The 25,669-nt window shown below is 39.5% G+C and overlaps 1 non-coding gene across 1 annotated transcript; it reads right to left on the bottom strand.

Moving 5' to 3' along the window:
- Positions 1-596: 596 nt before the first annotated feature.
- On the bottom strand, positions 597-681 carry TRNAQ-UUG. The gene has a single exon. It is a non-coding gene; the product is annotated as a tRNA-Gln (tRNA).
- Between the last annotated feature and the right edge of the window lie 24,988 nt (positions 682-25,669).

The following is a 25,669-nucleotide window of genomic DNA, read 5'->3' as shown; positions in this document are numbered from 1 at the left end:
AGAACTTTCAGGGAATACCACCATAGGACACACTACTAGTTGTTGGGGATACAGAGATGAATCAGCTATGAACCCCAGGGGGTTCACAGCTGAGGGTGTCCACCCTCTCCAGGAAGGTAGACACATGCCTGAACTTATCCAATCAGAAATCAGTCCTTAAGCAAGGCTAGGTCTCCTCGTCTCTTGGAAGAGTGAAAACAAAGATTCTGTAAATTGAGACCAGTTAACAGAGAGCAAAAACTTATCAACCAATAAAACTTGTATCATCTTCTTTTTCTTAGGATATCCCTGTGTATTAAAACTTAAAAACAGAAATACAGGGGCACCTGGGTGGCTCAGTCGGTAAGTGTCTGACCTCAGCTCAGGTCATGGTCTCACGGTTCATGGGTTCGAGCCCCAAGTTGAGCTCTGTGCTGCTGGCCTGTTATCAATTCTGTGTCTCCTTCTCTCTCAAAAATAAATAAATGTCAAAAAAATTTTTTTTAATTTTTTAACATTTATTCCTTTTTGAGAGAGAGAGTCCAAGTGGGGGAGGGGCAGAGAGAGAGGGAGACACAGAATCCGAAGCAGACTCTGGCTCTGAGCTGTCAGCACAGAGCCCGACGCGGGGCTCGAACCCACGAACCCTGAGATCATGACCTGAGCCAAAGTCAGGCGCCCAACCAACTGAGCCACCCAGGCGCCCCCAAAAAAATTTTTTAACTTAAAAACAGAACTAGATTTATTTTCCTACCTCTACAGAATACATTCTCATTCAACCATGATTGAGTGAGACCTTTTTTGCAAAGATGAACCACATAGGTTGAAACCTAAACATTTTAATTCCCTTCTCAATTTTGGCTGAGCCCTGAAGAGATACAGGTGTGTGTTGATCCTGCAGATGCTTTTCAGTTTCCTTATTTGGAAAGCAGAAAAATGGTAATAAAAATATAATTACCAAGTATTCTCTACCTTCTACTGGAGGGTAATGTCCTTGGGAGACTTCTGAACTTGGAACTGAGAGCCGAAAGTTCTAGGTCCATCCCTGTTGCTAACTGGCTTGGTGGCTTTTTAATGAGCCACTTTGCCTCTTGGTGACTCAGCTACTTTATCCATAGAATAATGGGTTATTTTATACAAGTTTGTCTTTCTTTTCTATCTTATGTATTTGTAAATTTTAAAACAATTTGTACTTTTTAAAACAAAGTACAAATGATCTACTCTCCACACTAACATATCAAGTGGTGGTAGACAGGGACAGGGGACTTTTAATCTCCGTTCATATTATAAATAGACAAATAATTAGAATTCTTACCTTGGTTTAACTTATCAGAGCTACCACCAGTTTTTTTTTTTTTTAATAAATACTCCTAATGACCAAAGAGACCCAGTCTGTCCCTCTCCATCCTTCTTCATTCCATAAACCTCTCTGCTAACAATTTTCTTATTTTTGGTGTTTTTTTGTTTGCTTCAAGCTTTTGTTCAAATTCTAGTCAGTTAATATATAGTGTAATATCGGTTTCAGTAGAATTTAGCAACTCATCACTTACATATGACACCCAGTGTTCATGATTACAAGTGCCCTCCTTAATGTCCCTCACCCATTTAGCTCATCCCCCCACCTACACCCCTCCAGGAACCCTCAGTTTGTTCCCTATAGTTAAGAGTCTCTAAAAGTTTGCTTCTTTCTCTTTTTTTTTCTTCCTTTCCTTATGTTCACCTGTTTTGTTTCTTAAATTCCACATGTGAATGAAATTATATGGTTTTTTCTTTCTCTGACTGACTTATTTCGCTTAGTATAATAGTCTCCAGCTCCACCCACATCATTGCAAATGGCAAGATAGCATTCTTTTTGATGTTTAAGTAATATTCCATTATACATATGTGTATATATATACATATATATATATATTTATATATCACATCTTCTTTATCCTGCTAACAACTTTCTGACTCTGTATTACATTTCAGGCTTCAGTTCAAAAGCCCTCCATCACACCTCTACCTGCCCCCCCCCCCACCCCTGCCAGGAACCTTTCTATGTTCCCAGTCAGGAAAACAAAATCTCCCTCCTTTGCATTCTTCACCCATTGTGCTACCAGCTTTTGTATCATTTAACTCTTTCTACTGTGTTTTATAATAAGAATGAATATTTTTAAACTATGGACTCGAAGGGATACATGCACCCCAGTGTTTATGGCAGCATTAATGACAATAGGGAAACTATAGAGAGAGCCCAAATGTTCATTAACTGATGAATGGATAAAGAAGATGTGATACACACACACACACACACACACACACACACACACACACCATGGAATATTATTCAGCCATCAAAAAGAATAAAATCTTGACATTTGCAATGATGTGGATGGAGGTAGAATGCATTATGCTAAGTGAAATAAGTCAATCAAAGAAAGATAAACACCATATGATTTCACTCATATGTAGAATATAAGAAACTAAACAGATGAGCATTTGGGATGGGGATGCAGAGAAGAGAAGGAAATGAAACACAAGAGACTCTTAATGATAGAAAGCAAACTATGGGTTGACAGAGGGAAGTGGGTAGAGATAGGTTAGATGGGTGATGGGCATTAAGGAGGGCACTTGTTGTGATTAGCAATGAGTGTTGTATGTAAGTGATGAATCACTGAATTCTCCTGAAACCAATATTGCACTGTATGTTAACTAAAATTTAACTTTAAATAAAAGGAAAAAACTTGTATTTCTTTCTAACACTAAAAAAAAAAAAAAAAAGAATGATTAGTTTTTAATGGTCTTGGATTTCCTGGAAGGAAGAGCCTGAGAAACTATGATATCTCACTCCTTGGGCTTTTGCTGATGCTCTTAGATATCCAGTTAATGCACAGCGCTTAATTTGACTGGTGGCACTATTGAAGGCTGCGATAGTTCAAAGCCATAAACAAGTTCATGGTCTACATCTTGTTTGAGTCTCAGTCACTTAGGTCCTGTACCCAGAAGTGACTTAGCCCTGAACGAAATGCCCAGCAGACATTCTGGCGTGAGGCTTAGACATCTGATCTTGTAGCTCTAGAAAAGCTATCTCTGCCCCATTTTTCTTCTAATTTCTTTCTTCCTTCTTTCCCACCCTCCCTTTCTCCTTCTTTTCTTCCTTCTTTCCTATTCTTTTCTTTTACATAAAATAAACACAATCATGCTGTTTCATTTCAATTCTGCCCCAAGTGAAAAGGAAGTAAAAAATCCTGTAAGTAGCTGACAATTGCGCTCCAATCAATTTCACCAAATAGTTTAGAGATTTACGGATTCTGATAGCTCATCTTGCAAGTCTTCATCATGGAGTCGGCCACGTGACAGCAAAAACGACAAATAAGCTCATGACCAAGGAGCCAGGAACACTTGGACTTTCTGCATTTTCAATTATTTAGGCCAAAATGAATCACTTGCTTTCTTTTCTTTTTTCTTTTGGAAACAGTTCTACTTCCCATTTCCTCACTGGACACATAATTTTGATTTATAAACCCCACAGTCTTGAGCAAAGGGAAGTTTTAAACAAAGCTGATGCCCCTGCCTCCAGTTGTTTTTCTCTTTTCTTTGCAATATTTTCAGAAAATGCTTTGACTGCCCTTCTTGAAGATGCAAATCCAGCTTGTGCCTAGCAAACCTCATGAGTCTGACTCCCCAGGGCTTCTGAGTTCTTCTCATTCAAGGGCTTTGTCTTATAAATTCCACTGAACTTGCTTCAACGGCAATGCACTTTCAACTGGGATAAATCTGTCTTCCAATATTATGTCTTGTAAATCTCACTTTGCAGGGGTATTTACAGTCCAGCTACTGCTTGCTTACTTTATTGACTGGGAATGAATAAATCAGTTTTCCATTCCACTCCATTCTCCATTGCTGATATTTTGATTTGGGGACTGTTCAGAAATCTCTGATCAAAGCACATGATTATAAAAACATCTCTTGACCTGAAAATTATTTAGGAAACAGACAGCAGAACTTACATCTCTTTTTACTATATTCTTAAAATGAATCTGTCTGTGTTGGAAACAAAGAATGGATTTTAGATGGGCAATTTGCCACAATAGTCTAGAGGCAGCACATCCACCCCTTCCACGCCCAGATGTTACAATGGATGTTGGTTACAAATAATATGTATTGAGTGCTTAGCGTATTTGCTTGTATTAACTCAATTAATGTTTACAATAATCTTTTAAGGTAGGTACCCTAATTGTCTTCATTTTACAGATGAGGAAACTGAGGCACAGGAAGGATAAATAACTTGCCAAAGTTCACACAATCAGGCAACGGAAGCACCTGAACCCAGGCATCCTGGCTCTAGCATGCCTGTTCTTAACCACTACACCAAGATTTCTTTCTAGTTTCAACTGCACAAGCTCAATTCCTCGATTTTGAATATTAAACTTTATAATTACTGAATGCTTTTCGGTCCCTGAAACACCATCTTATTTTTGCTTTATCATCTAGGTGGCAATATTGTCTCCATTTTACAGATGAGCAAACTAAGGCCAAGAGAAGTTTAGTGACTTCCTCAAAGACAAAATAGTAAAGTGGTTTCCAAGCTCCAGTTTTCTGGCTTCCAATATGGTACCCGTCCTTGGGCATCAGTGTCTTTGTCTATATGCCAAGTAGCCAAGAAATCCTCAGTTCTCAAAGGCTTTGAGTCTCTGTGTTAAGTATTTTTCCACTTACTTTTTGAACACTTTCTCCAGACTGTAAACTCCGTAAGTACAGGGCCAGGACCTAAGTCATTGCCTCCCGTGACCTCCGCATCCAAAGCAAAGTGGGTGCTCAGTAAGCATTTGTTGTAAATATAAATGTGCTGGACACAGTGCTAAGTGTTGGGCAGGCAAAGATGAATGAGTCCTGGCCCTTTAATCACAGGTGAGGCACTCGAGGGGCCCCTTGCAGTTACGTGGACCCTGCAAGCCCCACAGTCATTACGTGGACAATGGCTCCCACTGTGTTAAAAGTCCACCGGAAGATAATTGACCGTGACGTGAGTTATGTGTCCCACGCTGAATGGCGTCAAGGTCGATTACTTTATTTTAGAGGCCACAGCAAAGAAGACCGTTCGCAATGCGAGGCTCACATCATTAAAACAACATTCAGGGATTTTATTTTCATCTACGTGACAGGCTTGCTGTGTTGTGCAGCTATCAAAGTAAAAGAACCTGCGTTCTAGACACACTTCCCCACTCTCACCAGAACTCCAAGAACACCAGGGAACGTCGCGGCTGTGATTGATAGCAATGCCAGGCCCCGTGGGTTTAACTCCAGCCCCAGACAAATTTTACCAGCATTGTGTCTCCAACCTGACAAACGGAAGGCAAGGTTGCTGAGGCTTTTTCCCCTACCATCTCCAAGAGATGAAAGACTGATGTTCGTGGCCTTGGCATTCAGGTTTGAGGCTTAGCTTACTTGCAGTTAGTTGCTGGATAAAATACAGGAAGCCCAGCTAAATCGGAATTTCAGATGAGCAACAAATAATTCTTTCATTAAGTAGGCACTGTGCAAACTTTGGGACACACATATTCTTTTTAAAAGTATATATTTTTTGTTTATCTGAATTAAAATTTGCACAGGCACCCTGTATTTTTGTTTGCTAAGCGTGGAAACCCTAAGCTCTTTGAGGACACGCACACGTGTTCCCAGATGCTATCCTTGTCATTCCCGGCTGCATCCGCGTGGAGGATCCTTTGGGGGTATTAAAAGGTCATCATTAAGAAGTCAGCCCTGGAAATCAAAAAGAATGAAATCGTGCCATTTGCAACTACGTGGATGGAACTAGAGGGTATCATACTAAGTGAAATTAGTCAGTCAGAGAAAGACAAATATCATATGACTTCACTCATATGTGGAATTTAAGATGCAAAACAGATGAACATAAGGGAAGGGAAGCAAAAATAATACAAGATCAAGGAGGGAGACAAAACATAAGAGACTCTCAAATATAGAGAACACACTGAGGGTTGCCGGAGGGGCTGTGGGTGGGGGGATAGGCTAAATGGGCAAGGGGCATTAAGGAAGACCCTTGCTGGGATGAGCACTGGGTGTTATAGGTAGGGGATAAATCACTGGATTCGGACTCCTGAAATCATTATTGCACTATATGCTAACTAACTTGGATATACATTTTTTAAAAAGGTGGAGAAAATAATAAACACAAGTATCTTAAAGGAAAAAAAAGAAGTCAGCTCTGTAGTCAGACTATGGGCATTAAAATGCAGCATACATTAGTTACCAGCTGTGTGACCACGGGCATGTTGCCTCCATTTTGCCTCAGTTTCCTCATGTGTAAAATGAGCATCAAAATTGTGCCTATCTCATTGGATTTTGGGAGGACTAAATGATTTATTGGACTGGAAGCAGTAAGCACTCAACAAATGTTTATCATTTCCCATCCTAACTGTCATTCTCAGTTCTGAGAAAGTCGTTCAAATTTGACTTCAACTAGCAGCTCAGTTAGCTTCAACTCTTCCTGTGGAGGTCTCTCTGTTGCCTTATTTTTTAATTTTTTGATGTTTATTTATTTTTGAGAGAGAGAAATAGCATAAGCAGGGGAAGGGCAGAGAGAGAAGGAGACACAAAATCCGAAACAGGCTCCAGCTCTGAGCTATCAACCTAGACACGGGACTTGAACCTATGAACTGTGAGATTATGACCTGAGCTGAGGTCAAATGCTTAACCAGCTGAGCCACCCAGGCACCCTTCTGTTTCCTTATTTATAGCATCTAACTAGTAAGGAATAGGGGCGCCTGGGTGGCTTAGTTGGTTAAGCGTCTGACTTTCGCTCAGGGCATGATCTCGCGGTTCGTGGGTTCGAGCCCCGCGTCGGGCTCTGTGCTGACTGCCAGCTCAGAGCCTGGAGCCTGTTTCAGTCTGTGACTCCCTCTCTCTCTGACCCTCCCCTGCTCACGCTGTCTCTCTCTCTCTCTCCTAGAAATAAATAAAAAACATTTAAAAAATTAAAAAAAAAAAAACTAGTAAGGAATAACCGATTCCACTATTGGCTAGTCACAGAAGTTAGCCCTAAAACTCCTCACAAAAGATGGTGATGGTGGTTGGATCTACAATGCACTAAAACAACCCAGTAAAAAATGAAAAGCTCAGCTAAAAAAACACTTTGGAGATAGCTGTCTGGAACACTTTCAATCTCCCAAAATGGATTTTGGTGAAGATTTAGCATTTCATGAACTAGGTTTCTGAGGCCAGACTCAGCTCATGAGTAACTCAAGCATCCACCCGTACATCACCAAAGACAGCTAATATATTGCCGGCATGTTTGTTCATGCCTTTAAACTCACACCTTCCGTTCAAGTAAGTGGAGTCCAGTAGTAATTCCCACCGGAAGGCTGCAAACGTGTGGGAAGGAATATCACTTTAAGGGGCTCCATTTATGATATAAGAAGCCATTGTAGCGTGTTGTTAATTTTATGCACACGGTGGACTGCTGAAAAGCGAGTAGCTCTCGTGGGAAGCCAGAAAAAGGTCTCCTGAGATCATTCCACTAGGTGATTGAGGGTCCTCGCCTGGTGCTTTTCAACAGGCAAGACTAGCTGGATATGCGAGCTACGCTACTTCTGCCCTTCTGAATCAACAACTCCAGCTTTCCCAGAATTCTTTAGTAGACCTCATACACAGGCTGTGAGGTGCAGAAGTCTTTCTAGCCAAAAATACCATATTTACACATCATGGAATGTCTTTCAGCTGCCTGGTATAATATATTTTGTAGTATCGACATCTTTAAAGACGTTTCTAAGTGGAATTGAGCCCAACAATATTTTACTATATTCCAATCATACGTCTTTGCTACCTTGTGAAAGAGATTTTAATTCATTTTCAAAATCATCTTAAAATCACTTTATAATCATTCTTTTGGAACAGCCTCACAACAGTGTACGGGTTCGACGAGTGTGATTTCTTTAGACCGCCATGGTTTGAAGGATTTGATGATTACAAGTTTCTGTGAAAATGTTGTTAATGAATCAGCAGGTACAATAACATGAAAGATGTTTGTAGTCTTTGTAGATAAGGGCCACTGAGGAATCACTCATATGTTGCATCATTATCTCTGCTAGAATTACAAAGTGAGAAGTGGTTTATAATTTCCCCATTTTATTTTGATATGTACTAAATACTCTTTGCATAACCCCAAATAGATCTTCTAACATTTCCTCTAGCACAGTATTTGTTAAAAGTGCTCCTTAATACTGTCATAGGCTTGATAATGTCTATGCCAGAGAAAGAAAATATTTTTAAATAATAAGAGCCACGAGAACAGACTATAGTACACATCTTAGTGCTTGCAAATACCTTGAACTAGCTTTGCCATTTTGAGAAATTGCCTGGGAGACGCTATCTTGCTTTCTTCAGCTATGGTCTGATTTTGCTTTTGTTTTTGAGGAAGACCTGAACTGTTCCTCATGAAGGCACTATAAGCATGCTGTCCCCACCTTGCCCTCACCCCCACTATTTAGAAAACTAATTGCCTCACTGACAATTCATGGATTGCACTGTTTAACTTCCTATTGCAAAGGTTGGCTGTTAAAGACAATCTTGAATATAGCCATGGACAGCCAGAACACTCTTTGAAAAGAATAAAAAAATAGCCTTGATCTGCAACATGTGCTGATTTCCATGGTGTAAATATTCCCAGCAACACCAATGTCCAGTCACCGATGGTTTAACAGCTAGCTCCAAATATTCCTGAATATTTAATAATCTGCACTCTTAGGCCCATCCAAACTCATGCTAGCCCATCGGCAGAAGCTTCTGTCAATAAGTTTTCTACAGACGATCTGCAAAATTGTGAGTTATTCCTTTATGTTAGACATTAGTTGAAATTTGGTCCTTAATCATGGCCCAGACTCTTTATTTTAACTTATTTAACATGAAAGAATGCCTGCTGTATATGAGGTGCTATGTTAGTTCTGTGGGAAGTGCAAGGATCCAAACATGATTCCTAATTTCCAGAAACTCACAATCCCTCAGAAAGGACAGATCATACATAAGAAACTAATACGAATCTGGCTCTGAGAAGTGCTATGATAAACACATGAGTTTAAACAGGAAAGGAAGAAATGGCATGTAAACAGCTGCAGAGGGAAATACCACTAATTCTAAGTTTTAGATCAACTACAAGCTGGTCAAGGAACTCTTTGAAAAATGGAAGTAGATGAGTGGATACTTTCAGTGAAAAGTAATAAGAAAAAGGGACAGTTTTCAAGCAACAGAAAACTTTTCACCAAGTCTTCCAAAAAATGGAGTGGTGATTCTGCCCCAAACTGGTTGAAATCACAGTGAGCTAAACATTCTGTTTTCTACTTCCAACATCAAAGTCATATTTGTTTCTCTGTTCCTACAGCTGAACATGAAATACCATGTGACTAGATCAGCATAGTATTGTTTTGCAATCTCCAGATGTTGCAAAGTATCCATAACCTAATCTCCCAAAATACCATCCATAATCAACCAGTCCTGACCAGTGCTAATTAACAAACACTTAACACATGGCAGCCACTGTAATGTGCTTCATACAGGTTATAACATGTATTTTATTTTTTATGTTTATTTATTTAATTTGAGAGAGAGACCATAAGTGGGGGAGAGCAGAGAGAGGGAGAGAGAGAACCCCACGCATGTTTCACACTGTTAGCGCAGAGCCCAGTGGGGTTCAGACCCATGAACTGTGAGATCATGACATGAGCCAAAATCAAAAGTCAGTCACTTGACCGACTGAACCCCATGGGCACCCCACGTTATCACATTTAAATGTGTGAGGTCCTACTCTTTCTGTGGCTCTTCCCTCCCTGAAGCATTACTCCCTAAGATATCTCCCTGGCAATATCCACCTGTGGTCCCCAGAAAAAGGAACAGCGCCTCTGCAATGGTTGTGAGCTGGAGACATTTCATGCGAATACCAAGAGCAAGAGCCTGGGAGCTGTTGGTGGTGGAGAGCCAATGAGAACAGAGATGTCCTGAGAAGAAGCCAGAGTCCAATCTGGAGACGACATTAAGGGAAGACGATAGTAGGGGCGCCTGGGTGGCTTAGTCGGTTAAGCGTCCGACTTTCGCTTAGGTCATGATCTCGAGGTTCATGGGTTCAAGCCCTGCATCGGGCTCTGTGCTGACTGCCAGCTCAGAGCCTGGAGCCTGTTTCAGTCTGTGACTCCCTCTCTCTCTGACCCTCCCCTGCTCATGCTGTCTCTCTCTCTCTCTCTCTCTCTCTCTCTCTCTCTCTCTCTCTGTCTCTCTCTCTCTCTCCTAGAAATAAATAAATCATAAAAAAAAAAAAAAAGGGAAGACGATAGTATATAACCTACACATGAGGGGAAAATCTGGTCCAGGGCCAGAGAAGAAATGGGGTGGTTGGTAAAGGAAAGGAAACTACAATAAAAGGAAATTATGCCCGCTGCCTGCAAAGTCTTCACTGTGCAGAGCTGATAAACCCAAGATGGAAGCAACAGAGAGGACACTTGTCAAAGCCTCTACCCCCAAAAAAAACAAACATCTGATAAGAAGACAGATGATGTAGATGTGAAAACAGAATAGGAAAAGTGAAGAGCAAAATGGGGGCAGGAAGACAGAGAAAAAGTCAAGTGGGAGGCTACTAAAATAATCCACGAAAATTTCAAATCAACAGAAGCAAGTCGGAAGACAAATGACAATGGAGAAACCATAGTGAGAGCAGCAGATGTTTTCCCTCAAGGAACAAAGCAGACGGGAGAGCCTAAAAGAGGTGGCACAGGGAACATCCGAGAGCATCTGTCTTCCTCAGCCTGGCAGATGGCAAGGGCGGCAGCAAGAACGGAAGAGCCAGTCTCTACCGACCTCACCCTCCTCACTCTGGGAGAAAAACTACATGCCTCAGCCAGCAGGAAAAGAACGAATTTCTCAGCTGCCACTTTTTCCTGCCAAGGAAGAGGAAGGAATATAATTAGGACTTCTTTTACATTTGTTAGTTCATGTAAGCCTTGAAATAGATGCTATTTGTGTCCATTTTATAGATGACACTACAACTCAAAGATGGTAAGCAACTTGCCCCCAAGTTATTTCCAACTGGGATTTGAACTCACATCTAACTAATCAAAAGCCCATCACCTTTCCTCAACAGCACAGAGCTTCCCAATCTAGCATCTGATAATATTCAAAGCCATTTTGAATACTGGCTTATATTTACTCTCCTAACAGTCTTGTGAGATCCAGGACGGGTACCATAATCCCTTTTTTGAATAGTTGAGGAAACAGAATCTAAGAAAGTCTGGGATCGGATGCCTGGGGAAGCTGGGAGAGGTCAGCCAGCAGGCTCTTCTCATTTCCATGCTTTGCTCTTTCCAGGATAACATATCTTCCTTGTCCCAATAAAGCTCAGTGCACAGCCATATCCAGAGAACCCACCAAACTGCACTGTACATTTCTTACCCAAATTAAAATTTCAAAGTCTTACTGAATATCCACCACATTCTGGGGGGGTGGGTGCTAGAGAGAGTCTATTCCCCATATAGATTCCACTGATGTCTGACATTAGAAGACAGACATTCTTGGGGCACCTGAGTGGTTGGTTAAGCATCCGACTTCGGCTCAGATCAATCTCTTGGTTCATGGATTCGAGCCCCATGCCATGTTCTGTGCTAACAGCTAGCTCAGAGCCTGGAGCCTGCCTGGGATTCTGTGTCTCCCTTTCTTTCTGCCCATCCCCCACTCACACTTTGTCTCTCTCTCTCTCTCTCTCTCTCAAAGATAAATAAACATTAAAAAGAATGTTAAAAAGAAGACAGACATCATTTCACTTTGAAAATAACCTTTTTACCAATGACCATAGATGATTTTTATAAATTATCTTCTTCCTAAAGAAATAACCACTTTTCTATCATACAAAAATAAGATTGCTATATGATTGTATATTTTACCAAACATGAAATACTTTTCTTTCATTTCTATCCTCACTGCCATTGTTCTGGTTTAGACCCTCCTCACCTCTCAGCCACACTCTCAGCTGAACTCCTGAAGGTCTCAGGCTTCTATCTATTAGCTGCCTCCATCTATTTTTCATAGAGCTCATGTGACTGTCTCTGTTTTTTTTTTTTTAATGTTTATTCATTTTTGAGACAGAGAGAGCAGGGGAGGGGCAGAGAGAGAGAATCCCAAGCTGGCTCCTCCCTGTCAACACAAAGCCTGACATGGGCCTTGAACCCATGAACCGTGAGATCATAACCTGAGCTGAAATCGCACACTCCACCAACCTAGCCTCCTAGGCACTCCAACAATCTTTTAAAATACAAATGAAGTCACTTCCCTATTGAACATTCTCCAATAAGCCGCTCCTCCAGCTTTTTATGGAAAGCTGAAATTCTCAGGTGTGTGAAGCTCTTCAAGGCCTCTCTGTCCCAATCACTTGTCTCTCCATTTATATACCTTTCCTTCAGCCGCAAGGAACTAAATGCACATCATACTGTTTCGTGCTTCACTGAATTTACATACCTGGTCTTTTGCATGGGATGCCCCTTCCACCGTCTTCACCTGACCAGTTCCTGCCCATCTTCCCACACAGGGAGGGATGACACTGCTCCCTCCAGAAAGACTCGGAAGATCGGTATGTCAGATTCTGAACCCCAGCCTCTGTGCTCCTATGCCACTCGGGGTAGGTACCCAGCATAGATTTCATATTGCTCTGATTTTCAACCACAAGCTTACACATCTGTCCTTCACAATTAGATCATGAGCCCCTTGAGGACTAACCTCTCCTCTGTCTGTTGTCCAAACAGCCTCCCCAACAAGTTGACTACATGCACGTTTCAGAGTTTTCATAAGTTTTACCCAAAGGAAGAAATTTTCCCCAAATTCCATTCAAATATCTCTCTCTTATGGAGAAAAGAACGAAACAATAAACAAATATCTGATTATAGAGAAAAGTGTGAAACAATAAATAACATCTGATTACTTATTTAAAAAGAAGTATCTGATTAGTTACCTCCTAATTAGGTACTTACTTAAAATAAATATGTAATTAGTTAGCTTGTAATTAATGGCCAACTGGGAGAGTCAGCCATGCCTAAGCATTTTCATCACTTATACCAATAACATTTCAGAGGAAGCAAAAATATTACATCATGCAAAACATTCTGTCCTAGATTTCTTTCTTGGTGCCCAGTAGGATGGCTATAACAGAAAAAGCGTTGAATAAATATTTGAATGAATAGAAGGTGTACCCAGGACCTAGTTTAGGAAAATCTCAATTAAAGGGATTTTAAAGGTTACTTTAAAACACGTTACTTTGAAACATTAAAGTTTTGTTACTCCTTTTACAATGAAAATCTTCTTGTGTTTTTAAAACATCTGATTTATGACATGCAAGTTCCATGCTAATGTTGAGTTGTATCCCTATTGTATAAAGCAAAGCTGCCTGCTCCACCCTCTAATAATAAGAGTGACCCTTTGGTATTTCCTGATACTAGTTTATAAAAGCAACCAGGACTCAAACTCTCCTTCTAGTGGATTTCTACCTAGTTTCTCATGAAATGTGGTGATTGTATGAAAACCTATGTAGGATTTTAGACTCCCCCATATTAGACAGAAGAACAACAACGAAACTATTGAGCCCGCCAGCATGACTAAATTTCATAGTTTTGTTATTACGGGAGACTGTTTTCAAAACTGCATTATGGGATTTGACCTGTTAGAATATGGTTAAGGTAGGGGCGCCTGGGTGGCTCATTCACTTAAGCACCCAACTTTGGCTCAGGTCATGATCTTGCAGTTTAAGAGTTCAAGCCCCACATCAGCGTCTGTGCTGACAGCTCAGAGCCTGGACCCTCCTTCGGATTCTGTGTCTCCCTCTCTTTCTGCCCTTTCCCTGCTCGCACTCTATCTCTCTCTCACTCAAAAATAAATAAAACATTTTTTTAAAAAAGAGAGAATATGGTTAAGGTAACCATATTACATATTATCAAAATCGGGACTGTGCCCTGAAAACTGGGGCATATATGATCATTGTACATGAAACAACAGAGGTTTACAAATTTCAAGGTGGACATCTTATAATTTTTAAACAATTATTTAAAGCCAGAGGTTATAATTTTTACATGGTTATTTTCTAAATGAAAGTTTACTACTACATCCTTAGCTCAAATTTGGAGCTTTAGCTCATGCAGGCCACCTCCATCACTATAATAAAGAGTAAAAAGGTTCTGTGATCATCTTGATGAACATCAAGATCAAGAAGCCCATCATAGTGACTCCTAATAATAACCCATCAATTACATATCAACTCATATTAAAATAATTCATCCACGGGCACCTCGGTGGCTCCATTAGGTAAGTGTCCAAGTCTTGATTTTGACTCAGGTCATGATCCCAGTGTCATGGGATTGAGCCCCATGTCAGGCTCCGTGCTGAGCACGGAACGTGCTTGAGATACTCTCTCTCTCCTCCTCAGCCCCTCCTCCCACCCTATTTGTGCTCTCTCTGTAAAAAAAAATAATAATAACTCATCCAATAGGATATTTTTCATGGATAGTAGAAAAATCGCTTCACCAAAAGTGTCCATATTGTAATTTTTAAAACCTGTGAATATGTAACCTAACATGGCAAAAAGACATCCTTAAGTTAAGGGTCTTGAGATAAGGAGATTATCCTGGGTTATCTAGGAAGGAATAATGTAATCACAAAGGTCTTATCTAATAAGATAGAAACAGGAAAGTCAGAGTCAGGCACAGGTTTTGTGCCAATGGAAACAGGTCATACAGAGATGAGACATATGGGCTGCTGGCTTTGAGGATGGAGGAAGGGCAAAAAGCCAAGGAATGCAGGTAAGCCTCTAAAATCTCAAAAAGTTGAAGTAGCTAATTCTCTCCTAGAGCATAAACAATGAACCAGGCTCACTAACACCTTGACTTTAGCCCTGTGAGACTGACTTTTGACTTCTGACCTTCAAAACAACGAATTTTGTTGTCTTAAGCCACTAAATTTGTGGCAATGTATCACAGCAGCAATGGGAAACTGATAAATTAAGAACTTAGGACAAATAAGAAAATGCATTCAGTGCTGCTGACCCCAAAATCAGCAAAATGTAGTCCCTGCTTTCAGTGTTCTTGATGGTAGTATTTCATTGGGTGATAAGTATGGGCCAATCATTAAACCTCAAGAAATACACTGCATTGTCAGTAATCAACAGAAAAATGTAAGTAAAATGCTCAGGAAGAAGAGATATTTTGACTTGAGTAAAGAATTTCAATTCTTAGATAAAAGTCTGGGTGGATATGTGCTAAAAAAAAGAGATTATCATCAAGTTATATGAATGCTATGTTAAGAAACAGAAATAGGACATGAATTCAAAACATACCTAGCCAAAATGGCCATACTTTCTAATCAATCCAAATAATGCTAAAACCACAGGAATCCATCCATATTGACAGATCTGGCTGTCAATGACCAGAATCTCATTTTGGTCCAAAGACTTTACAACCTTTTAATCACCCAGAATTCACCACTCCACCTGGCCATCCTTTTTACAATCTACTGTCCATAGTCTAACATGAGTGAAAACACAGATCTTACCATTTAGCTTCTATGTTCAAAAACTCTCAATAACTCTAAAGCACAAGCTCTTTCCCCACTATCTTTCCCTAGCCTTTCATCTATATTTCAATTTTGTTAGTTATACTAGAAAAGATACTAGAATGTTAAGATTAGGAATGTCTTATGCATCATTGTCCCTCCCTCACCTCATACAATACTTGGTACATAGTTGATATAGGGCATTAATAATGGCATCTTTACTTATTAAGCAACAGAAACTAAAGTCAAACTTAATTAAACAGAAAGTGGAATTTGGCTTATGGACCTGGAAAGACTTCAGTCATGTCTTCTGGGACCTAAACCATATAGTCAAGGCTTTATCTCACTCCACTGTCTGCTGTTTCTTCCTTTTATATGTTTCTTTCCATAAATAAGTACTACATTGGAAGGGGAAAAAATAACTATACGTAACCCTAGATTTGTATCCTCCCAGTAACAAGTGGACTTCATTTTGTTAATCAAGCATCATAATCTGACCCCGCTTGAGTCACAGTCTTGTTCTTGATGGACCACCATGATTGGCCCAGCCTGGATTATTGCCCACAGTTTAGCTGGGTCCAGGGTGGAACACAGCTCTAACAAACACTGCTACTGACTTCTAGAACCAGGTACATTTGGTGAAAGGAATTCCCAAAAAAATAATAGAGGTACTGAGAAAAAGTAATAGCAAATATCAGTTTAGGTCAGGTAAATTTTTATATCTCAAATCAATGTTTTAAGACGGTGTGCCCACATATGTACAGTAACTCTATATTGTGACCAGGATGGAGACTGATTATCATTGTATGTTTGAACTTGCCCATTAATTTCAAAAAGGCTTTACTTGGGACAGAACCTACAGGAAGAGCTTTCCTTGTGGAAAAAAAATGCCTGTTGACAACTCTCCAACAGCAGCCTTTGTTAACCAACACCACAGAGAGCTCATGCTTTCCTCAAGAAAGCCAGCAGAACCCAGTTCTAACTTGGAACATTGTGAATAAAGTCCCTCAGGTTGGTTTCCTGGTTTCCAACAAATATCCTTTCCTGGGTTGAAGATCTATGAGTGGAGAGTTGACTAAGGTTTGATGTAGCAATTCCAGTCTAAGCCAAATGCCTCTGAATATTTAATTGCTGCTGTCAGGGGAGAAGAGCATTTATAATGCAGAAATGCTAGGGTTCAGAGGCTGAGCCTGGCAGCCTGCTCAGCCGCCTCTGCATAGACCTTCCAGATGAGGTTGTATGGTCATAGAGTTCACAGAGTTGTCACATACAAAAGCATTCCTGAAAAGAAATTATTTGGAATGCAAGTTTGAAAATTGTACTTGTTTGAAAGTCAAGGGAAGCTTTTTTGAAGAGACTCCAGAACCACCTTCTTGTGGAAAATACAGCAAAATCATCTGTTTTTGCAAGGATAAAACCCTGGGATCAATGTCCTTGTCTAAAAATAGACTGTCTACAGGTCAGTTGGGGCCCCTGTGACCACTAAGAGAATGAAGGACACTCAAGGAAGGGACAAATGATCATCTTGCCTGATCTCTGTCCTTCCCAGCAGCAACCAACACAGCTATATGGTCAGAGAACTTAGAGGTAACACATATTTTCATAGAAGATTCTCAGAAGTCAGACATTTTCTGAAAATGACTAGCTCAAGATGATAGATTTGGTCATCTTAAAAGGAATTTTTCAGACTGTAGCTCCCTAAGCTGTCTTTAATACCTTCATTCCCTCCATGAAGATGTGACAGAGAGGACAAGGAATAAAGACTCTCAATGGAAAAATCCACTGGACAACTTCATTTTGTCTGTTTGTTGCCCATTAAGTAAAGCAAAAGTATCACAGACCATTATGGTGAATAACTCAGCTTTTGTGCACAGTAGACGAGACTTCAAATCTCAGTTCTAACATATGCTGGCTCTGACACCTTGGACCAGTTGTATCAACATTATAAGCCTCAGTGGCTTCATGTGTAAAGTGGGAGTAGTAGATCTACTTCACAAGATTGTTGTGAACATTAAGCGAAACAATGCATATGAAATACTTAGCACAGTGTGTAGCATAGAATATAACAACCAACATATATCATCCTTCGTTGTTTATTAAACTAAACACTGTTGAGAGTTCCTTGCAGAAAAATGTGAAGAGAATTTCAGCTAGTTCAACAGTTTGTTCATTTGGTGAAAATTTATGCTTATGATTGGGATTCAATCCTACATATATATATGTATATATATATGATAGTTGCATTGTCTGCTGCTAACACTGTTCTCCAATCACATGGTAGAAATAAATATGCTCTCTGATCCTGTTCCATAGAAAGTGCAGAGTCTCGCCAAGGTTTCCATGATTTCCAGGGACTCTGCCTCTGTAACAAATTGGAGTACAACCAAGTTAGGAAACTAAATGGATAACCACTCCCCTTCTAGAACAGGTGGTAGAGATTTGAGTAGAAAAGCGCAACATGAAACATCTGAAGCACTTTTGAGAGGCCATACTACAAAATCCTTGTCCTATGAAAGAGCCCAACAAGGAGAGGAAGTTAGAACTCAGCCCCACTGATGGTTATGCTAAGTACTGAATAACCCCTGGTGGTAGACACGAGTATCAAGGAATGAAAAACGTGTGCTTTCCTTCAATAACTAACTCAGATCCTCTGTAGAATAAGATAGACAGGTAGGCAAGAAGAAAGTAAACTAGATGAAGAGGTGGAGGATGGAAGGAAGAGACCACAGACCTTTAGCAGTAGGACAAAGACTTGTTTTTTCCCTCTTGGCAATAGAGTTGCAGGACTCCATTGGTATATTCTCAGCTGAACTCCACTGTGATAAACAACATGGCACCGCCTGTGTCTATGAAAGATTTTTTCCAATTTTGTAGAACATATTGGTAATAAGGTTCAATATCTGAGTTTCACTGGCATGTTGCTGTATCTTACTTAGTTACGTGTGATGGTAAATATTACCCCTATCACAACTGGTGCTCTCCAGCACTCTCCTGGGGTGTTTCCATAGAGATATGGTCTTCTATCCTTTCTAACCTGAGAAAGCCACCTTCTCCCATACCAGGTACCTCATCTTCATGTTTCTTCCTGATTTACTGCTACCAAAGTTTCCCAGTTCCTTCTTCTTAGACCCATGCCAATTTATCAGGAGTTCAGGGCAAATCCTGAGTCAATCCAAGTCCTGGCCTTTTGTGACTAGATTATTGGAGTTCAGGGGCAGAAAGGAAGAAGGCAACCCCCTAGCCATTCCTTCTATTCCCTTACTTACAATATCCTCACCCACCACTCCTATCTCTAGGTATATCAATCACAATTTGAAAGACAATAAAGCTACAGTAGTCAAGGCTGTATGGTATGCCATAAAGATAGATCTACACATTAATGACGTAAAAATAAACCTTTAACATAGAGCCAATTGATTTTTAAAGAGGGGCCAAAGCAATTTAATGAGGTAAGAACAGGTTATTCAATAACTAGTGCTAGAATAATTGAATGTAAGAAAAAGAACTTAACTCTTTATTTCAGACCATACAAAAAAATCAACTCAAACAGATCATAGGCCTAGATATAAGAGCTCAAATTATAAAACTTTTAGAAAGAAACACAGGAGACTCTCTGTGGTCTTATGCTAATCAAAATGTTCTTAGAAATGATACCAAAACTATGATCCATAAAATTAAAAAATGAAAACTTTTACTTCGTCATATTTTCAAAGTTTCATTCCAGAAACATGCCTGTAACCCAAAGCACTTGTATATATCAAAGTGAATTTCAAGAACCATCGGCTTAGTTGTGATCATGTGATGTCTGGTGTCACATGCTACTCATAGCGCAAGAGATCGCTCGCTTATCAAGTTAGAATTTATTAGAAATGTTTGCTTGTTTTGAAGAGCAGTGTGCTCGCAAGCCAAGGTTTTACCGTATTTGCAAATTATGTATCTGATAAAGGACTTGTGTTCTGATTATATGAAGAAAAGTGTCAAGTTAATAATAATACTAATTTTAAAGTGGTCAAATGTTTGAATAGATATTTTATCAAAGAATATTTATATATGATAGTTAATGTCACAAGTAAAGCTGCACATGATCGTTAATCATCAGGGCAGTGCAAATAAAACAAGATACAACATTATACTCAATAGAATGGCCATATCAAAAAAGAATGGTAATACCAAATGTGACACTTATGTGTAAAAATAGTGTATTTGAATATTTCTTAAAAAGCTAAATATGTACTTATCATATGAGTCAACAATTCCTCTCCTGGATAGCTACTCAAGAGAAATGAAACCATATGTCCAAACAAAGTTTTCTATGAGAATATTTGTAATAACCAAAGTTTGAAACAATCTAAGCATCCAGCGAGTAGTGAATGGATGAACAAAATGTGGTATGTGCATGTGTACTGGGCTCGATAATTTCCTCCAAAATTCATGTCCACCCTGAACTAGTGAATATGACCTTATTTGGAAGCAGGGTGTTTGCAGATGATCAAGTAAAAAGAGGTCACACCTGAGTAGGGTGGGCCCTTATCCAATGATGGACACCTTTATAAAAAGAGAGAAATTGGGAGACAGAAACAGAGGGAAGATGGTCATGTGAAGACAGAAACAAATCAGAGTCGTGCTGCCACAAACTAAGGAATACCAAGGATTGCCAGCACCCATCTGAGGCCAGGAAGGAGCAAAGAAGGATCCTTCCCGACAGACTTCAGAGAGAGCATGGCCTTACCAACATATTGATTGTAGACTTCTACCCTCCAGAACACGAAATAATAAATTTCTTTTGTTTAAACCACATGTAATATGAGGTACCTGGGTGGCTCAGTCCATTAAACGTCTGACTCTTGATTTCGACTCAGGTCATGGTCTCTCAGTTCATGAGATCGAGCCCTGCATTAGGCTCTGCACTGACAGCATGGGGCCTGCTTGAGATTCTCTTTCTCTCTCTACCCCTTCCATACTTGCTCTCTCTCTCTCTCAAAATAAATAAATAAACATTAAACAAATTTTAAAAACATGTAATTTAGTGTTTTTTGCATTTTTTTAAACACTTATTTATTTTTGAGAGACAGAGCATGAGCAGGGGAGGGGCAGAGAGAGAGAGGAAGACATAGAATGTGAGTCAGGATCTAGGCTCTGAGCCGTCAGCACAGGGCCCGATGGGGGGCTCAGACTCACAAACAACGCAATCATGACCTGAGCTGAAGTCAGACGCTTAACCAACTGAGCCACTCAGGTGCCCCACATGTAATTTGTTATATCAGCCCCAAGAAACAAATATAAGCCACAGTAAGACTGACTATTCAGCAATAAAAAAGAATGAATGAGTAATATCAGTCACAATATAGATGAACCTCAGAAACATTATGGTAAGTGAATAAAGCCAGACATAAAGAAGGCTGCATATTATATACTATACATATGCTACATGAAGTTTCTGGGAAAGATAAAACCTGAAAAACAGAAAGCAGATTGGAGGTTGCCTGGGACTGAGGCTGGAGTGGAGATTGAGTGCAGGCATGAAGGAACATTCTAGGGTAATATGGGTGGCTCTGAAATGCAACTGTAAAGAAAGTTACAAAACTGTAAAAATTTATTAGAAATTATCAAATTGTATATTTTCAGTGGGTCAATTTTATGTTATCTAAATTAGACCTCAGTAAAACTCTGAAAAGTGACTCTAGAGGATATTTGATCCTCCTTTACTTTCTTTAACAATGAGTATAAAACAGAAGTTACTATTCCTTGAAATTTGGATAAAACTTACTATTCATTAAGACCTGAGGGTTTTTAAATTTTTTTTGGGGGGGGGGGTTAGTTTGTTTATTGCTGTTGATGTTGGATAGTTATTTGAGAATATTTTCACTTTATTATTTATTTGGTCTATGCAAGTTTTCTCTTGTGACAAGTTTAGCATTTTGTGTTTTACTGGGAATCTATTCAATTCGTCTGGGATCTTAAATGTCTGTTTCATATCTCTGTTGTATCTATGGTTGTATCATATTTCTTTATGTGTCTTGTTTATTTGCTTTTTTCTTCTATAATCTTATCAGAGGTCTACTTTCTTAATCTTTTCAAAGAATCAGCTTTTGGTTTTGTTAATCTTCACTATTGTCTGTTCTCGGATTTTCTTGATTTCTGCTTTTATCCTTACCATTTCCTTCCTTCTTGTTTCTTTGCATCTGCAGTCTGTTATTTCTCCAAATTCATGAGCTGAAAGCAGCTCGTTTACTTTTAATCTTGGTAGTTTTGTGTTTTTTTTAAAGCCATAAGTCTTTTCTGCTTAGTTTCATTCACAAATTCTGACAGATAATGTTTTCATTTTTAACATCTGAATTGTTTTTAAATATTTAGCTTTCACATACACGAGATGTGTCTTTGCTGCTGTTTTGGTAATTAACGTTTCATTTTGTCACATATAAAATTCAGAGAACTTATGGTCAGAGAACCTGGGCAATGAAATTGAATTATAGCCTATTTTTGTAAATGTCCCAGGTGTGCTTATAAATAATGTGTATTCTCTGTTAGATGTAGAAATTCATACATATGTATTTCTATATATTAAAGTGAGCTTATTTATTTTATTGTATTGTTCAGGTCCTTGATCCTCCTGCTGGTCTGTGGGGAGTGTGTGTGTGTGTGTGTGTGTGTGTATGTACAATAAAAGGGATGTGTGTGTGTGTGAATACACACACATGTGCCTGATCAATGAGCTTTTGAGGGGTGTGTAAAGATCTCTAGCCACACCTGATGATTTATCCATTTCTTCCTGAAATTCTGCTTGTTGGTGCTTGATATTATTTACAGCTGTGTAATTAGGTCCACAGTGGATCAAAATACCTATATCTTTCTGTCTTGTGGCTCCATTTACAACCTCTGATATCCTTCTTGGTCATTTTTGCTTTATTCTGTCAGTTATGAAGAAGCCCGCTCCAGGTTTCCTTCAATTCTTATTTTCCAAATGTATCTTTTTTTCAGTTTTTACTTTTTATACCTTTTATCTTACTGTACTTTTTAAAATGAATATACTGTTGTATCTTTTAAAAATCCAATCAGAATGTCAATTAATATGATTTACCCTTTTACATTTAATATAATTATTGAGTTTTGTTTTACTTCCTTATATTTGTTCTTTCATTTTTATATCTTCCATGTCCTGCATTTTGGTCCTCTCTTCCTTCTTCCTGCTATCTACTGAACAGATCAGTTTATTTTTCCTTCCGGTTTAAAAGCTATATATTCAATTTTTGTTCTTACATGATAGTTCTTAACCTATACACATAATTATTCACCCTTGTTTATATCTTAAACTTGCAGTATCTAGAGGTGATAATGAAAATATAGAGCACCTGGTGATTGCCCTGGCACCAACCAATCAGAATAATCATTGGCTAGTGTGCCAGAAGAATAGCAGTATTATATACTGAGTTTTATGCTTCCAAAATCCTATGTTGAAGCCCCAGCGCTTAGTAGCTCAGAATGTTACATATATGGAGGTAGGGTCTTTTAAGAGGTACTCAAGGTAAAATGAGGTCATTAGAGTGGGCTCTAATCCAATCTCCCTAGCCTCCTTATAAAAGGATATTAGGACACAGATACAATTGCACACAGAGGGAAAACCATGTGAGGACACAGGGAGAGATTGGCCATCTACAAGCCAAGGGGAGAGGACTCAGAAAAAAACAAACCTGCTGAGACTTTGGTCAAGCACTTTCAGCCTCCAGAACAGTGAGGAAATGAATTTCTGTTGCATAAGCTGCCCAGTCTGTAGTGCTGTGCTATGGTGGCCCTAGCAAATGCGTGAAGTTGGTCTGTCAAGATCTCTATCTCCTCCCTAAATAGAAAAGGGGTCTGGCAAGTTCACAGACCCTTATGTCTGTGTGGCCCCTTAGTGTTCTGCTGTCCACACCCCACATCACATCAATACTGTCTAGGATCCCACAGCCTGTTATCTTTCTCACTTTCAACATAGCTCTTGCACAATCCCCTGAATGTATTTCTCTTCTGAAATGAATGCTTTTTCCAAAAAAGATTCTCAATGTGCACTTTCATAAGACAAACTTTCTGAGGCCTTAGACGTCCCTGGGGGATATTTTTATTGCCCCTCACATTTGAATGGTCATTTTGCCAGATGTAAAATTCTATATTCAAAATTATTTTCTTCGATCCTCTAAAAAGATTAAACGTGTTTAAATTTACTTTTAATGTTTAAATACGTGTTTAAAAAATAAAAAATATACCTCATTGTCTTCCTGTATCCAGTATTGCCACTGAAAAGTCTGCTATCATTTGATTCTTGCTTAGTTTTAGATGACCTTCACTTTCTTTCTGGAAGCTTATAAAGTTATTTCTTCGTACTCTATGTTCTTAGATATTATCATAATATATGTTTATGTAGTTTTCTTTTTATGCCATGTTTGGCAATCTATCAGCCCTTTCAAACTGAGGTCTTCCTTCTTTATGTATGAGTAATCTATCCCCATTGTTCCTTCAGATTATTTCCTTCCATCCATCTTCTCTGTTCTTTTGGAGTGTCTTTTAGGAGATACTGACACTTGTACTTCTCTCTGCCATATCTATTAGGTTTTCTCATTGGTTTATATATTAATTTTCTGTTCTTTTATGCATTCCAGTGACTTCTGGAAGAATTTCTCAATATACTCTTCCAGCTCATTAATTTATTTTGCAGTTGTACTAACCTACTACTTAGGCATATATTTTTCTTCACTTACATTCATTTATTTTAAATTCTTTGTCTACCTTTGGGCACCTGGGTGGCTCAGCCTGTTAAGCACCAGCTCTTGATTTTGGCTCAGGTCATGATCTCCTGGTTCGTGAGTTCAAGCCCGGCATTGGGCTCCACACTGACAGTGCGGAACCTGCTTGGGATTCTCTCTCTCCCTCTCTGTCTGCCCCTCCCTTGCTTTCTCTCTAAATAAATAAATAAATAAATACAGAAATAAACTTAAAAAAATAAAAATAAGTTCTTGGTCTACCTCTTCCAATATTTCTACTTCAGAGTAGCCCTCCAAAGTCTAGTTATTTCAGCCCGGGAGCTCATTCTTCCATGTGGATACCAGCCACTCTGTCCAGTTTAGATGAAGAGCCTCAGTGTAGAATGCTCAGGTAACACCAAACCACTGTGAGCTACTCTGATTTGTAGCCAACTTACCAGATACTGCCACTGGTCAGGACTCCACCTTAAACCTCAAGGGCAAGATGCTTTGGGAAAGAGGCAGTCTCCGTAGGTTGTCATCCATGAACCCTGTGGGCGGACAGTGGAGGAGTTAAGACCAGCTGGTCAGTCAGCATCTGCTTTTATGAATTGCTCCCCCTGCAATGCTTTCTGCCCTCAGGCTACTAATCCGGGGTCATCTCTGCGGTGAAGGGGAAAGACAGGGGAAAAACAAGAGCAGATTTAAAGATCTTCGCTAACCACCCCAGGACACCTTCCACCTCTGTCTGCAGCAGACCTGCACCAGTACAAACGGCCTTCTGTTCCCTCAGGAGGTTATCAGAATCTGTTTGTTAGTTGGTTTAATTCATTTTCTGGCATTCATGTTTCTCTTCTGTTTACTTATATTCTTTTCTTCAGGATTAATCAGGAAGAAAGAACCATCTTGGCAGGAGCCAGAAACCTTCCTACCAAGGTAAGACACAGACAGGCCCCCATTTATAAATGCAAGTGAAATTATTTGCTCACCTATAAGATTGATAAATTATTAACTTGAATGCTGATTAGACTCCAACCCCCGCAACCCCCCACCCCCCACAGATCCCAAATGTCATCACCAGCATCATCTCATTTCTTCTATTTAAAAATCAATCCCTGAAAAGTTCACGTCAGCCTGTGTCATTCCTTCAGTGCCTCCTCATCAGGAGCTTCTCTGGCCGCATTCCTGACAGGATTTTCACAGGTTCTAACATGTCAGACGTGTTTCTGAGCAATAGTTCCCATCAGTCACTGACATGAAGTTGTCCACATCGTTCCTGATATGGCAATAATTTTCCTCTCAGATCCATTTCACACAGTCATTTCCTCAGTGCTCAGTCTCAACCTCCCTCAGTATTAGCCATATTCACTTAACACAAAATGGTTCTCTCAGTTCATACCCCATTAACT

This window comes from Hyaena hyaena, unplaced genomic scaffold (genome assembly GCF_003009895.1).
Source record: "Hyaena hyaena isolate Hyena2069 unplaced genomic scaffold, ASM300989v1 scaffold_1840, whole genome shotgun sequence".
NCBI lineage: Eukaryota > Metazoa > Chordata > Mammalia > Carnivora > Hyaenidae > Hyaena > Hyaena hyaena.
The sequence above is the reverse complement of the archived record's forward strand: the minus strand, read 5'-3'. Positions and strand labels throughout refer to the sequence as shown.